We start from the raw sequence: 18,170 nt of genomic DNA on the forward strand, positions 1-18,170 counted from the left end.
ATGAAATTCTTCACTGAGGAATTTGCCGGTGAGGAAATTCCTTAGCGAAGAACTACTAGCAGCGGAATAAGTACTCAAGGGTAAACATAACAGAATACAAGCATAGTCATCATGATGAAATGAAGACAGGCACAAAGTACAGGAAGCGTAATCACAGGATAACACAGGATGAAGACAAACAGACTGAAGAAATTGAACTGAGGAAATTGAGAAAGTCTTCAGTCAAAGTCTTCAAACACAGATATGAACAAACATACAACACAGATATGAGGAAATGAAAGAGTTGAGGAAATAGAACCAGTAAGCTCGGTGAAGACAATGGTTTGGTAGACCAGTTCCAACTGATGTCTCAGTTGTATGTTTGGTTGGAGCGGCTGAGTATTTAAACTCGAGGACACACAGTCCCGGACACCCAGTCAAGGACACTTAGTCCAAGACACCCAGTCTTCACCGTATTCTCCTTGAACTAAGGTCACACAGACCTCGTCCAATCACTCATGGTAAGTCTTCAGGCGACTTCCAAACCTTCACAAACTAGGTCACTCGGCGATCCACAATTCCTCTTGGATGCTCTAGACCATGACGCCTAACCGTTTGGAAGAAGCACAGTCTTCAAAGGTAACAAGCGTCGGATCCACTCAGGATCAATCTCTTCAGTGATGCTCAATCACTTGGGGTTTGTAGGTGTTTGGGTTTTGGATTTTTGGTTTTTCCTCTTATGATTTTCGCTCAAAGTCCTCGGAGGATGGGTTGCTCTCAAATAACAAGTGTCAGTTTCTCTCGGAGCAGCCAACCAGCTAGTGGTTGTAGGGGGCGGCTATTTATAGCCTAGGGAGCAACCCGACATGATAAGACATAAATGCCCTTCAATGATATGACCGTTAGGTGGATAGATATTTTGGAACAGCCGGCGCATAGCATAGCAACGGTCGGAATTTTGAGTACCAAAATCCTCAGGGCTATCATGTTCCTCACTGTGTAGGCAATCCGCACTGGCGAATTCCTAACTCCTCAGGCAGGACAAGTTCCTCAGAGACCAGAAGAACTTCGTCTCTGTCACTGAAGAAATTGACTGAACTGTATGAGATTTTCAATGGCTTCACTCAAAGGGATTGGTAGGTGTAGGGTTTTGAGTTGAGAATCACATGGAAATTTTTCCTTAGTATTTCCTCGACCCCCTTTAACAGTACGGTGTTTCCTATGACTCAAGAAAGAGAAAAACAAAACCATGAAAACGAAAGTCTTCAAGCTTCATATTCCTCGCATGAATATCAAGTCTTCACGGACACACCAATTTCTTCACTTTCAAAGTCTTCATGAAGGTCTTCAGAAATACTAAAATCTTCAGTCGAAGATATTCATTTTTAGGGGTCGACTTTTCCTGTAAATATCAAACTCCTCATAGACTTATAGACCTGTGTACACTCACACACGCATTAGTCCCTTAACCTATAAATCTTCAATACACCAAAATCACTAAGGGGAACTAGATGCACTTACAATCTCCCCCTTTTTGGTGATCGATGACAATATAGGTTAAGTTTTCAACGGGGATAAACATATGAATTGTAAATACTGATATTGATGAATTTTATTGCAAGATATAGAAGAACTCCCCCTGAAGATGTGCATAGTGAGGAATTTGCTTTTGAAGCAATGCACACTTGAAGAGTTGAATCATGGAGATCTCCCCCTATATCTTGTAATTCATACACGCATTTAACATATAATATGAAGAATTTGAAATGCATGATGAAATATGGTGCCTGATGAAATTCAGCATGCGTGCAATAATACTAACGAGGAATAAGCATGCATCAAGAGTATCAGAGCACAGTGCATCAAAAGTATCAAAGCACCATCGGGTTTAAGATTACAACTCGATCCAATAAAGTTTCAGAAGAACGAGAGTTGTAACTTAGCAAGAAAAACGCTGTATATGGGCGATAAAATAGACCCGCTTGAAGACTAACTCAAATTTATCCCCCTTTGTCATCAAATGACCAAAAGGATCGAAACTGAGGACTAACGCCCCTGAAGATAATCAAGTTGATGAAGGAGCGCCAGCGTTGTTGGGGTCGTTGGTTGATGTAGGGCCTGCCGCAGTGTCGTCTAAATCTTCATGTTCATCAGTGTCGCGCGATGAAGAATATGAGCTGGCCACCAGAGAAGGAACCTTGACCTTCTTGAATTTCTTCGGTGGAGGTGCAGACCAGTCAAAATCTTCATTAAGACCCATGTTCTTCAGATCTTCTTCACCATACAGATGTGACAGGATTGCCCAGGTGCGACCGAAGACTTGATGGAGGTAGTAGTGGTTTTTCTTCACTGCATTGTGTGTGGCAGTCATGTTGTAAAGAAGTGAACCAAACTGACGCTTAACCCATTTGTGATTTCGATCCACCTTATGGTGAAGACTAAGCAGAAGTTCACGGTCTGTCATCACGCGCGGAGCAGTGGCTTGAGGAGTGGACTTGGGAGCATTGGCAGAGGCATGTGTGGCAGAGTCATCATTGGTGGAATAAGATGCAGCTTTGCGAAACTGACCATCCAATGGACGAATGCCTTCATCAATTACAGCTGGTGCCTTGCCCTTTCCATCAACTGAGGAATATGTCTCCTTGAGGACTTCAATTGGGGGCAAGTAGCTGAGATGATTCTAGAAATCAGCTTTGTAGTTGAGTGAAGACCTTGTCCTGAGGAATCTCATGATCCAAGGTGCATAAGGCTTCAGCTCAAACGGAGACAGTGCAACATTGGCCATAGTCCTCATGAAGAAATCGTGATAGTTGTCAGGAATGCCATGAACGATGTTGAATACCAGATTCTTCATGATGCCAACAATTTCCTCATCAGATGAGTCGTGGCCTTTGATAGGACTGATTGTCCTCGTAAGAATACGATAGACAGTTCTGGGCACGTACAACAATTCCTTCACGAGGAATTTGGTTCGTGGTGCCTGACCTGGTTTCAAAGGCTTCATCAGCACTTGCATGTAATGATGTGTGAGCTCAGGTTCACTGTAGATGCAGCGAGCTTCTTCAAGGGGAGGACTGAGTGGTAGAGCTCGAAGCAATTCAGAGGCTGGTGCAGTGTAGTGAGTGTTTTCAGACATCCAGTTCAGCACCCATGAATTCACATCTTCAGCATTTCCGGTGATGTGCAGCGTTGCATAGAATTGAAGAATCAGTTCTTCGTACCAATCGCAGATGTCAGAGCAAAAATTGAGCAGTCCAACATCGTGAAGAACACTAAGGACTGGTGCGAAGCACGACAGAGATTCCATATCCATGTGAGGAATATGCTCATGGTAGAAAATCTTCTCCTTGTTGAACAACACTGAGGAATAGAAATTGGCTTGACTAGCAGTCCAGAAACGCCTCTTCCTAATGCGAGCAGAGTCATATGGGTTATAATCTTCGAAGAATACGTGTTCTCCGAAGAAATCATCAGCCTTGAACTTTTGCTTGCGTGAGAATGGATCCTTTGGCTTTGGCAGAGGAATGTCAGTGAGTTGCATCTCGACCTCAAGAATCTCAATCGCAGGTTCTCCAGGCTGAGGAATTTCTGGTTCTTCCTCAGTGGCAGTCTGCGTAGTTGGTTGTTCAGCAGCAGCAGTTTCTTCAGCGCTAGTGGCTGGAATTTCCTCATGGACAGATGCAGTGGATGAGTTTCTTCAGAGCCCATGTGAACAGTTTGTGTGGGGGACTGAGGAATTTGCTGTAGAGGGGTGAACATTGGAGAGTTTAGATGCTGACTTTCCCAGAATTCATCACTGATTACGGGTGTGGAGCAGCCAATGTCCACATCTTCATCTTCCATTTCTTCAACGCCAACCTTTTCAGCTGTGAACTGAGGCATAGGCGAGGAGATGATAGGTGTTGAAGGGATCGCATCCACTTCAATTTCTTCATCCAACGGTTCAGACGAAGCAGCAGAAGGAGTTTCTTCATCAGATCCGCTGGGGATCACATATTCTTCATCAAAAGGAACAAGGTCCTTTGATGGCCTGGTTGAGATGGGAACAACATCAATCGGATGTGCAAATGAACTTGTCATAGGCTTCATTTTCTTCGGAGCTGAAGAATCTGAAGCAGCTGATGCTTTCCTTTTCTTCACTGCAGCACGCTCTGCAACCTTGGTCTTCTTCACATCTGATGCAGATGGAAGGATTGGAGTTCAAGTTGGTGCAGGAGTAGCTAAGGAATCTGGTTGATTTTCTTCAGGCACAATTGATGCAGTTGCCCTGATTTCTTCAGTTTCTTCAGGCGCACCACTAGTGGATGCCCTGGCAATTTCTTCGGTGGCTGGAATGCAGTCATCAGCCCTGGGACTCACATTTTCTTCAGTAGCCTGATTGTCATCAGCGGTGCTGGCATGTTTTTCAGTCGGCTGAGTAGATGCTTCAGCCTGAGGAATTTCCTGTTGCGTTGGGGCAACAACATTTGAAGTGAACTATTCAGTTATCTTTACAAATCTAACTTTGGCTCCTTGCCAATCAGCATAGTAGGCTTTGAAGTCATCGATGAGGGTTTTGATTTCAGATTGGATTTTTACAAGTTCATCAGTTGTCATAGTGACAACGTTGTTCTTCAGATATTTCTCCTTTCTGTACTGGGCCTTCTTGATCTACCTGGCCTGATCATATTTCCATTTCTCCTCTTGGATGAAATGAGTCAGCATGTGATTTTGACTAGGCGTCAGCTTGAAGTCAGGCATAGGAGTATTTGGGTCCTTGTGCCAGAGATCAATGTAGTCGAGGATCAGCTTGGGATCCAAAAGCAGTGGCACAGGTGTGCCTTTGGCTCTAGCGGCCCTAACTTGTCTGTCTCTGATGATTTCTGCAAGTTCATCATCATCAGCTTCATCTTCTTCAGGTGGCACTTGGAAAGCGACTTGCTTCTTTTGAGGACTTGGGCGTGGACCTCGTCCAGCAGTGGCCTTGGTCTTCAGCAGAGTGGGGCCAGATGAAGAATTTGGTGCAGCTGAGGAGCTTGCTAAGACACCAGAGGCAATGGAGATGCCTGTAGTCCTTTGGCACGAGGCCAGATGCGCAGGTGCTAAGGACTTTGCCGGAACAGCTGAAGACTTTGGAGGAGGTGCTGAGGATTTTGAAGGAGCAGCTTGAGGGATTGGTCGTGAGGACCTTGAAGAGTCTGGCCATGAGGGCGCAGCTGAGGAACTTGGCCGTGAGGGCACTGTTGGTGAAGCACTTGGCTTACGAGCAGGCTTCTTAGGCATGGATTTCCTCAGCTTGACAGAGGCCTCAGCAGAGGCAGCAGCAGCCACAGTAGAGTCTTCATTGAATTTGCTCACTGCTTCTCTGGCTTGCTTGGCCAGCTTGGCTTGGCGCTTGGCCCATTCATTAGGATAGGCCTCACCGCGCTTGAGGCTGGTGGGATCAACAATTTGGCCAGGTGCCAGTGGAGCTCTTTGGCATGGAGGATTGAGTGCGAATTTCTTCATATACTTAGGAATGACATATCTGTACTCCCTCCATTCTCTTGCCCATCTCCTCTCTATCTTCTGAATGCGCACTTTGCACTCATTCTTGGTTTCCTCAGTAGGTGTGCAGTACCCAGCATATATGTCATCATGGATTTCAAACGATGTATTTACCTCAGGCCTCTTTCCTCCCTTCTATGGCTTCTTACCGTCAGCCATTTTCTTCAGTTGAGGAATTTGAACAATTGAATTCTCTGAAGAAGTATGCAACTTTTCTTCGAGGAATGCTGCAAATGAGTTAAGTTGATGAGAACCTAGTGATTCAGCAGCGGACATGTGTACCTGTGAACAGAGTATAGTTGCGAGGAATTTGGAGAGGTCATATGCGTTCTCAGAAGGTTTTTCAAAAAGAACAAGTTTGAGGAATTTGACTAGATGAGTCTTGAAGATTTTCACTAAGCGTTCTTTGTCTTAGGTTCCAGAGTTATATAGATCGAAGATCCACACAATTGAGGAATCTTGAATAAAAATGATGCTTAGAGAAATGAATCAAGAACAGATGACATGTGAGGTGTTTAGTGTGTGAAGATTTGAAGAATAAAACACCTTTGAAGATTTTGTAGAGAAACTTCGAATCAAAGAGGGCAGTAAAAGTAACTTTTAATTACCCTGAATGAAGAACACGACGAACAGTGAGGTGAAATACTGGAGTTCGTCGGTGTAGATCTTCCACGCCCTAACTTGGCGGAGGAAGACGTCTATGACGGCGGCGTAGGTGAAGATTTCCGCGGTCGGCGCGAGTACGACGACGACGGGGTCGAGGCAGTGAAGCTCTTCCTCACCGGCGACGATGGAGTAGCGGCGGCGCTAGGGTTTGGGAAGCTCGAGTGGGAGAGAGAGATTGAGCGGAGTAAAGGAAGTGAGGAAGGGATGAGGGGGTATTTATAGTAGCAGTGAAAAACTGTTCGCCCAAAGATTTGGGATGAACGTGCCCCTGACCCTTCTCCTTCGCACGACATGTTTCACCCACGTACTGTGTAGTGGAGATCGTCTAAGATTGTGGGTGAATTAAAAATTTATCATGGGATGCGGAACGATTTGAGCGGCAAAACCGAAAATTTGGATAAGATTAGTTTTAAAGTTCCTTTCGCAATTTCTTCAGCTGACAAGGACACAGTGAAGATTTTGAACGAGTTTCAAATAGAACGCACATGAAGAATTTGTGAACAGATTGGGTTGAGTATAGCATAGAGGGGAAGGGTCCGATCACATTCACTTAGCAGAAAACCAACTTGAAGAAATAGCAATAAGTGAATGCTGTAGAGTACATAAACTCATATATATATAGCCAATGAAGAAAAACGGCGGAAACAGTGAAGACTATGCACCGTATAAGAAATGATGATTTCAGACACCGCGTACAATTATCGTAGGGTTCTGAGAATCAAATTCTTCATTAATTTCTTCACACTAAGAGTGTTATTCTTCATTGATTGAAGTAAAACGTTTCTTCATGTGTTGCACATCTAAGTCATCAATTTTGCATAAGTGTTAGGATGAGTGTCCTTTTCACAGAACATTCGAAGATTCTAGGATATTTAGCTCACACCGCAACTTGCTAAATCTCTTCTCATCCAAGGGCTTTGTGAAGATATCGGCTAGCTGTTCTTCAGTCTTCACATGCTCAATAGAAATGTCGCCCTTCAACACATGATCACGAAGAAAATGATGACGAATCTGAATGTGCTTTGTCTTCGAGTGCTGAACTGGGTTGTGAGCAATCTTGATGGCACTCTCATTGTCATAGAAGAGAGGTACATTCTTCATGTTGACGCCGTAGTCCTTGAGAGTTTGCTTCATCCATAGCAATTGGGCACAGCAAGAACCAGCGGCAATGTACTCAGCTTCAGCAGTAGATAGTGATACGCAGTTCTGTTTCTTCGAGGACCAATAGACCAAAGATCGTCCGAGGAAATGACATGTACCAGATGTTGACTTGCGATCCACACGATCACCAGCATAGTCAGAGTCAGAATATCCAACAAGATCAAAAGCCGATCCCTTGGGGTACCATAATCCAAGTGTTGGTGTGTGAGATAGATATCGAAGAATATGCTTCACAACCTTATGGTGTGATTCCTTCGGTGCATCTTGAAATCAGGCACACATGCAAACACTAAGCATTATATCTGGCCTAGATGCACATAAGTATAATAAGGAACCTATCATGGAGCGGTATACCTTACGATCGAAGTCAATACCATTTTCATTAGTGCACAAATGGCCATTTGTGGGCATAGGAATTTTGACGCCTTTGCAATCTTGCATGCCGAACTTCCTCAGTACATCCTTGAGGTATTTCTCCTGAGATATGAATATGCCATTGTGTTGTTGACGAATTTCAAGACCTAAGAAAAATTTCAACTCTCCCATACTAGACATTTGATATTCTTCACTCATCATATAGGCAAATTCATCACTATAACGTTGGTCAGTACAGCCAAAGATAATATCATCAACATATACTTGGCACACAAACAATTCACCATCATAAGATTTAGTGAAAAGAGTAGGGTCGAGTGAACCGGGTTTGAAGCCTTTCTTCATGAAGAGTTCCTTCAAAGTATCATACCAAGCCCGTGGGGCCTGCTTGAGGCCATAGAGGGCCTTGTTGAGTCTGAAGACTTTGTCAGGATTCTTTGGATCTTCAAAACCCGGGGGTTGAGCAACATATACTTCTTCCTCAAGCTTACCATTGAGGAATGCACTTTTCACATCCATTTGATATAGAGTGATATCATGATGGTTAGCATAAGCAAGTAATATGCGAATAGCCTCAAGTCTAGCAACAGGTGCGAAATGTTCATTGAAATCAATTCCTTCAACCTGTGTGTAGCCTTGAGCTACAAGACATGCCTTATTCCTCACAACAAGGCCATTTTCATCTTGCTTGTTGCGGTAGATCCACTTTGTGTCGATGATATTGTGCTTGCGAGGATCTGGACGTTTGACTAGTTCCCAGACATTGTTGACCTTGAACTAATATAATTCTTCTTGCATGGCCTGAATCCACTCAGGCTCTAGAAATGCTTCATCTACCTTAGTGGGCTCTGTAATAGAGACAAAAGCATACTGCCCACAAAAGTTAGACAAATGTGAAGCTTTTGAGCGTGTGAGAGGACCTGGCGCTTTGATGTCATTGATGATCTTTTCAACTTGCACTTCTTTTGCAATGCGAGGATGAGCTGGTTGTCGTTGAAGAGTTTGATCAGCATTTTCTTTAGCATCATTTTCTTCAGGTGCATTAGCTTGATGTTCTTCATGTTCTGGAATGAATTCTTCAGCAGATTCTTCAGTAGGAATGACATCCTCAGTAGCATTGAACTTGATAGTTTCCTCAGGTACTGGTTCATCTATCACAGTAGGTAGGTGCTCTCTTTGCGAGCCATTAGTTTCATCGAACCGCACATCTACAGTTTCAACAACTTTGTGAAGAACGTTGTTGAAGACTCTGTAGGTGTGCGAGTCCTTTCCGTAACCAAGCATAAAACCTTCATGTGCTTTCGGTGCAAATTTTGAGTTGTGATGTGGATCTCTAATCCAACATTTAGCACCGAAGACTTTGAAATAACTTACATTGGGTTTCTTATCAGTGAGGAGTTCATAGGCAGTCTTTTTGAAGAATTTGTGAAGATATACTCTGTTGATGATGTGGCACGCAGTATCAATTGCCTCAGTCCAGAAACGACAAGGCGTTTTGTATTCATCAAACATAGTGCGAGCCATCTCAGCAAGAGTCCTGTTCTTGCGCTCCACGACGCCATTCTACTGAGGAGTGTAAGGAGCAGATAACTCATGAGTGATACCAAGTTCATCAAGATAGTCATTAAGACCAGAATTCTTGAACTCAGTGCCATTGTCACTTCTGATGTGCTTGATCTTCACACCAAAGTTGGTTGAAGCCCTCGAGGAAAATCATTTGAAGACTTCCTGCACTTCATGTTTGTAAGTAACAAGGTGTACCCATGTGTAACGAGAATAATCATCAACAATAATGAAGCCATATTGAGATGCTTCATTTGAGATAGCAGAATAATGATTAGGACCAAAGAGATCCATGTGAAGCAATTCAAATGTGCGAGTGGTGGTCATGATAGTCTTCGCTGGATGCTTGGCCTTGGTCATCTTCCCAGCTTCACAGGCTCCGCATAGGTGATCCTTGAGGAATTTGACATTCTCGATGCCAATGACATGCTTCTTCTTCGCTAGCGTGTGCAAATTCCTCATGCCTGCATGACCAAGTTGTCAATGCCAGAGCCAGCCTTCTGAAGCTTTTGCAAGTAAGCACACGGCTGGTTGTGGTCCTGTAGAGAAATCAACAATATACATGTCTCCTCTCCTAAAGCCTTCAAAGACTTTGGAATTGTCAGCTTCCATAACCACAACACAACGGTACTTGCCGAAGACAACAACCATATCAAGATCACAAAGCATTGAGACGGACATAAGGTTGTATCCTAAGGACTCAACAAGCATGACTTTGTCCATGTGTCGATCCTTTGTAATCGCAACCTTACCTAGACCCAATACCTGACTTTTGCCTTTGTCAGCAAAGATGATATGCTTCAGATGCGACGGAGATAATGGAGCATCCATCAATAGATTCTTGTCACCAGTCATGTGGTTTGTACATCCACTATCGAGGACCCACTCAGTGGCTTTGGGTTGATCATCCTGCAGATGAATTAGTGCAGCTTACAAACTCATATACTTCATCAGTGAAGAATATGACATCAATTCATCAGATCAATTTCATCAAGTAAAAGAACTGATAAAGCAATATGAGGACGTGAGAAATGAAAGTTCATTTCTTCATGATTAGCCTGCGTCCTTTCAGGCATGCTCAGGTCTCCAGCAAATTCTTCAGACGATTATGTGCGTCTGGAGACCTGACCCTGCAGAAGAGATTAGTTCTTTTTCTTCACCACCCACATCTGAAGGGGTGGCAAAGAGTTCATCATTTTGCGAGCTCCATACGAGAAGGATGGCATAGAAGCTAGTCCATTTCGTTTCACATAAGAGGGGTTAGAGTAAGCATAAGAGTAAGCAGAGAAATTCTTCGAGGACTTATGGACATAATGATTTGAAGAATAATGCACATATCCATAATCCTTAGATCTTCCCTGCGAAACAGACGGGTTAGCACGATGATGTTCATATGAGGACTTTGATCCATATGAAGAATTTGATCTGGGGTTCCTATTCTTCACAGGTGGCGTCATGATGACATTCACCTGAAGATTTTCAAGGCATCTTTTGGGAACCCAGATTTTCTTCACAGGGGAGCCGTTCCTGCAGTTAGTGCCAACATATCTAGCAAATACTTCACCATTCTGATTTTTGAATAGCTTATAGTTGGAGTCAATTGACTCATCATCAGAATGAGGAGATTCACATGCAAATCTAGATAAGTTAGATGGATCAACTGGAGGTCCCTTTGCAGCAACCCATGTAGTTTTGGGGTACTGCTCAGGCTTCCAATATGTACCATCAGCATTGATTTTCCTCTCAAAGGCGATACCCTCTTTCCTAGGGTTCCTGTTGAGGATCTGCTTTTTAAGCACATCACAAAGAGCCTGATGCCCTTTGAGGCTTTTGTACATGCCTGTCGTGTACAATTCCTTCAGCCCTGCATCGCCAGTGATACTAGCAATGTCCTCAGATGAGGAATTAGTGATAGCAGAGGCATGTGAAGAATTCGAAACATTAGCGGCATTTGAACATTCAGGTGAAGAATTAGCAGATTCACGTTCAATGCACTTCAAGCATGGAGGAACAAATTCTTCCTGAGATGCGCTGATTTGTTGAGCAAGTAATGAATCACGCTCCTTCTGAAGATCTTCATAACTCACTCTTAGCTTCTCAAGGTCTTGATTTCTTTGAAGAAATTCATAAGAAAGCTTCTCATGATCCGATAAGAGAGTGTTATGATGACTTTGAAGTTTGTCAAGCTTGGACTGAAGTCTCTTAAGATTTTCAGTCAAAGTTTCAGTGCGATCCATTTCTTCACCCAACATATCATCACTTTTATTTAGCATGTTTTGAACCTTTTCTAAAGCCCCTTGTTGTTTTATAGCAATCTTAGCAAGTTTAGAATAGCTGGGTTTAAGGTCTTCATCAGATTCATTCTCACTTGATTCAGAGGAGGTATATTTGAGTACCTTGGCACCCTTTGCCATGAAGCAATAGGTGGGAGCGTAATCATCATCGCCTTCATCAGCCTTGTTGGTGAGGTCATTTTCTTCAGTGTTGAAGATAGACTTGCTGACGAATGCAGTAGCGAGAGCTACGCTTGCCACTCCGGATTCGGACTCCTCAGACGACTCCTCTTCCTCATTTTCTTCAGATTCAGCCTCAGAGTCCATTTCCTTGCCAATGAATGCCCTGGCCTTCTTGGAGCTGCTCTTCTTGTGATATGAAGGCTTTGATGATTTTGATGATGAGGATTTTGTGGATTTCTTCTTTTTCTTTGCATCATCAGAACTGTAATCCTTGTATTTCTTCTTCTTTGATTCCTTTTCCCACTGAGGACAATCTTGAATGAAATGTCCAGGTTTCTTGCACTTGTGACAGAGCCTCTTCTTGTAGTCATTGGATGAAGAATCATTGCTCCTTGAGGATCTTCCAAGGCGACCACGTCTTGAGAACTTTTGGAACTTCTTCACGAGCAGAGCCAGATCATGTCTTAGTTCTTCAGGATCACCAAGGCTGCGACCAAAGTCTTCATCTTCGGACTCAGATACTGCCTTGGCCTTCAGTGCACATGTTCTGCCATAGCTTGAACCATAGAGATATCTCTTTTCATCAAGTTGGAACTCATGAGTATTTAGTCTCTCGAGAATATCAGCGGGATCAAGTGACTTGTAATCAGCACGTTCTTGTATCATCAATGCCAGAGTGTCAAATGAGGAATCAAGCGATCTCAGCAATTTCTTCACCACCTCATGGTTGGTGATGTCAGTGGCACCAAGTGCTTGAAGCTCATTTGAGATGTCAGTGAGGCGATCGAAGGTTTGTTGAACATTCTCATTGTCGAGTATTTTGAAGCGGTTGAAGAGATTGCGAAGAACATCAACTCGAGAGTCACGCTGAGTTGAGACTCCTTCATTCACTTTGGACAACCTGTCCCAGATAAGCTTCACTGTTTCCAAAGCACTCACTCTGCCATACTGTCCTTTGCTCAGAGGCCACATATGATATTCTTCACTTGAGAGTCGAGTTGCTTGAATCTCTTCACATCGGCAGCATTCAGAGAAGGTGTGACTGAGGGAACACCATTTTCCACAACATACCAGAGATCGTTATCAATTGCTTCAAGATACATTCGCATCTTATTCTTCCAGTAGGGGTAGTCCGTCCCATCGAAGGTAGGACACCCAGCAGAGACCTTGATCATACCTGCGATCGACATAACTAAAACTCCAAGCGGTTAAACCAAAATCACACAGAACAAGGGAGTACCTTGCTCTGATACCAATTGAAAGTGCGTTATATCGACTAGAGGGGGGGGGTGAATAGGCGATTTTTATGAAATTCTTCACTGAGGAATTTGCCGGTGAGGAAATTCCTTAGTGAAGAACTATTAGCAGCGGAATAAGTACTCAAGGGTAAACATAACAGAATACAAGCATAGTCATCATGATGAAATGAAGATAGGCACAGAGTACAGGAAGCGTAATCACATGATAACACAGGATGAAGACAAACAGACTGAAGAAATTGAACTGAGGAAATTGAGAAAGTCTTCAGTCAAAGTCTTCAAACACAGATATGAACAAACATACAGCACAGATATGAGGAAATGAAAGAGTTGAGGAAATAGAACCAGTAAGCTCGGTGAAGACAATGATTTGGTAGACCAGTTCCAACAGCTGTCTCAGTTGTATGTTTGGTTGGAGCGGCTGAGTATTTAAACTCGAGGACACACAGTCCCAGACACCCAGTCAAGGACACTTAGTCCAAGACACCCAGTCCTCACCGTATTCTCCTTGAACTAAGGTCACACAGATCTCGTCCAATCACTCGTGGTAAGCCTTCAGGCGACTTCCAAACCTTCACAAACTAGGTCACTCGGCGATCCACAATTCCTCTTGGATGCTCTAGACCATGACGCCTAACCGTCTGGAAGAAGCACAGTCTTCAAAGGTAACAAGCGTCGGATCCACTCAGGATCAATCTCTTCAGTGATGCTCAATCACTTGGGGTTTGTAGGTGTTTGGGTTTTGGATTTTTGGTTTTTCCTCACTTGATGATTTTCGCTCAAAGTCCTCGGAGGATGGGTTGCTCTCAAATGACAAGTGTCAGTTTCTCTCGGAGCAGCCAACCAGCTAGTGGTTGTAGGGGGCGGCTATTTATAGCCTAGGGAGAAGCCCGACATGATAAGACATAAATGCCCTTCAATGATATGACCGTTAGGTGGATAGATATTTTGGAACAGCTGGCGCATAGCACAACAACGGTCGGAATTTTGAGTACCAAAATCCTCAGGGCTATCATGTTCCTCACTGTGTAGGCAATCCGCACTGGCGAATTCCTAACTCCTCAGTCATGACAAATTCCTCAGAGACCAGAAGAACTTCGTCTCTGTCACTGAAGAAATTGACTGAACTGTATGAGATTTTCAATGGCTTCACTCGAAGGGATTGGTAGGTGTAGGGTTTTGAGTTGAGCATCACATGCAAATTTTTCCTTAGTATTTCCTCGACCCCCTTTAACAGTACGGTGTTTCCTATGACTCAAGAAAGAGAAAAACAAAACTATGAAAACGAAAGTCTTCAAGCTTCATATTCCTCGCATGAATATCAAGTCTTCACGGACACACCAATTTCTTCACTTTCAAAGTCTTCATGAAGGTCTTCAGAAATACCAAAATCTTCAGTCGAAGATATTCATTTTTAGGGATCGACTTTTCCTGTAAATATCAAACTTCTCATAGACTTATAGACCTATGTACACTCACACACGCATTAGTCCCTTAACCTATAAGTCTTCAATACACCAAAATCACTAAGGGGTACTAGATGCACTTATAGAGTGACTCTTTGTTGCATGTTGAGGGATAGTTATATGATCCAATTATGTTATTATTGTTGAGAGAACTTGCACTAGTGAAAGTATGAACCCTAGGCCTTGTTTCCTAGCATTGCAATACCGTTTGTGCTCACTTTTACCACTTGCTACCTTGCTGTTTTTATATTTCCAGATTACAAAAACCATTATCTACTATCCATATTGCACTTGTATCACCATATCTTCGCCGAACTAGTGCACCTATACAATTTACCATTGTATTGGGTGTGTTGGGGACACAAGAGACTCTTTGTTATTTGGTTGCAGGGTTGTTTGAGAGAGACCATCTTCATCCTACGGTTCCCATGGATTGATAAACCTTAGGTCATCCACTTGAGGGAAATTTGCTACTGTCCTACAAACCTCTGCACTTGGAGGCCCAACAATGTCTACAAGAAGAAGGTTGTGTAGTAGTCATCAAGCTCTTTTTTGGCGCCGTTGCCGGGGAGGTTAGCGCTTGAAGGTATATCTTTAGATCTTGCAATCGAATCTTTTTGTTTCTTGTTTTATCACTAGTTTAGTCTATAAAAGAAAATTAAAAAATGGAATTGAGGGTACCTCATATGCTTCACCTTTTCAATGTATTTCGTGAGAATAAGGATTCCGATAATTGTGCTCAAGTGCTAGAAGAAGAATGCATTAGAATGTTTGGCACTAAATATTTGAATGATGAGCATGATTGCAATGTTGTTAGTATGAATTCCTTGAATATCCATGATGCTAATGATATGCAAAGCCACAGCTTGGGGAAGCTAGTTTGATGAAGATGATATTTTTTGTCCCCCAAGTTTTGATGTGCAAATTTATGATGATGATAGCATGCCTCCTATTTATGATGGTTATATTGATGAAAGTGGGTTTGGAAGAGTTTCAACTTTAGGAAGTAATGATCCCATTATTTTGGAGGATGTTGAATCTTATTTTGACAATTATGAAAGTGGATTTGGAGAGGTCATGACTTTATTTAGTAATGATTCCACTATCTTGGAAGAGGTTTCAATTGATTATGATGAGAACAAAGTTGCTACTTATGATGATTATTGTGATGACACATATGCTATAAAAAGTAGTGATGATTATATTAAAACTTGTCATGATTATGATTACCCTTTTCCTGAATATTACTCTTTTAATGTGGAAACAATTTATAGTATTCGAGTTTCTTATGATACTCCCACTATTCCGAATGAGAAGAATTTAGCTTATGTGGAGAGTAATAAAATTTCTATGCTTGTAGATCATGAAAAGAATGATTTATGTGACATTTATATTGTTAAATTCATTCATGAAGCTACTGAAAATTATTATGAGGGAGGAATATATGCTTGTAGGAATTGCAATAATATCAAGTTTCCTCTCTATGTGCTTAAAGTTTTGGAGTTATGCTTGTTTTGCCTTCCTATGCTAGTTGATTATTGTTCCCATAAGTTGTTTGCTCAAAAAATCCCTATGCATAGGAAGTGGGTTAGACTTAAATGTGCTAGTCATATTCTTCATAATGCTCTCTTTATATTTCAATTCTTATCTTTTATGTGAGCATCATTGAAAACATCATGCCTAGCAGGGGCGTTAAACGTTAGCTCTTGTTGGGAGGCAACCCAATTTTATTTTTTCCTTGCCTTTTTCTCCTGTTTAGTAATAAATAATTCATCTAGCCTCTGTTTATATGTGGTTTTATGGTTTTAATTAGTGTTTGTGCCAAGTAGAACCTCTGGGAAGACTTGGGGAAAGTCTTTGTGATCTTGCTGTAAAAAGTAGAAACTTTAGCGCTCACGAGATTTGCTGCCATTTTTTATTGGAGAGTGATATTTAGTTAATTCTTTTTGAAGATGATTAATAGATAAATTTATCACTTCCAGTAATTTATTTTAGAATTTTCGGGGTTCCAGAAGTTTGCGTTAGTTCCAGATTACTGCAGACTTTTCTATTTTTGACAGATTCTGTTTTTCGTGTGTTGTTTGCTTATTTTGATGAATCTATGGCTAGTAATAGAGTTTATAAACCATAGAGAAGTTGGAATACAGTAGGTTTAAAACCAATATAAATAAAGAATGAGTTCATTACAGTACCTTGAAGTGGTGTTTTCTTTTCTTTTGCTAACGGAGCTCACGAGATTTTCTGTTAAGTTTTGTGTTGTGAAGTTTTCAAGTTTTGGGTAAAGATTTGATGGATTGTGGAACAAGGAGTGGAAAGAGCCTAAGCTTGGGGATTCCCAAGGCACCCCAAGGTAAAATCCAAGGACACCAAAAATCCTAAGCTTGGGGATGCCCCGGAAGGCATCCCCTCTTTCGTCTTCGTTTATCGGTAACTTTACTTGGAGCTATATTTTTATTCGCCACATGATATGTGTTTTGCTTGGAGCATCTTGTATGATTTGGGTCTTTTCTTTTTAGTTTACCACAATCATCCTTGCTATACACACCTTTTGAGAGAGATACACATGAATTGGAATTTATTAGAATACTCTATGTGCTTCACTTATATCTTTTGAGCTATATAGTTTTTGCTCTAGTACTTCACTTATATCTTTTAGAGCACAGTGGTGGTTTTATTTTATAGAAATAATTGATCTCTCATGTTTAACTTATATTATTCTGAGGGTACTTTAGAAGAACATGGCAGTTTGCTTTTAGGCACAATAAAAACTTTCATATAAGTGCATTGAATACTAAGAGAAGTTTGATACTTGATGATTGTTTTGAGATATGGGGATAGTGATATCAAAGTTGTGCTAGTTGAGTAGTTGTGAATTTGAGGAATACTTGTGTTGAAGTTTGCAAGTCCCGTAGCATGCACGTATGGTAAACATTGTGTAACAAAATTGAAACATGAGGTGTTATTTGATTGTCTTCCTTATGAGTGGCGGTCGGGGACGAGCGATGGTCTTTTCCTACAAATCTACCCCCTAGGAGCATGCGTGTAATACTTGGTTTTTGATGACTTGTAGATTTTTGCAATAAGTATGTGAGTTCTTTATGACTAATGATGAGTCCATGGATTATACGCACTATCACCCTTCCATCATTGCTAGCCTCTTCGATACCGTGCATTGCCCTTTCTCACCTTGGGAGTTGGTGCAAACTTCGCCTGTGCATCCAAACCCCGTGATACGATAAGCTCTATCACACATAAACCTCCTTATATCTTCCTCAAAACAGCCACCATACCTACCTATTATGGCATTTCCATAGCCATTCCGAGATATATTGCCATGCAACTTTCCACCGTTCCGTTTATTATGACACACATCATCATTGTCATATTGCCTTGCATGATCATGTAGTTTACATCGTATTTGTGGCAAAGCCACCATTCATAATTCTTTCATACATGTCACTCATGAGTCATTGCACATCCCGGTACACCACCGGAGGCATTCATATAGAGTCATATCTTATTCTAGTATCGAGTTGTAATCATTGAGTTGTAAAAAATAGAAGTGTGATGATCATCAGCAATAGAGCATTGTCCCATAAAAAAGAAAAGAAAAGAAAAAAAGGCCAAAAAAAGAAGGCCCAAAAAAGGGGCAATGTACTATCCTTTTTTTCCACACTTGTGCTTCAATGTAGCACCATGATCTTTATGATAGAGAGTCT

This window comes from Triticum urartu, chromosome 1, assembly GCF_003073215.2.
Source record: "Triticum urartu cultivar G1812 chromosome 1, Tu2.1, whole genome shotgun sequence".
Taxonomy (NCBI): Eukaryota; Viridiplantae; Streptophyta; class Magnoliopsida; order Poales; family Poaceae; genus Triticum; species Triticum urartu.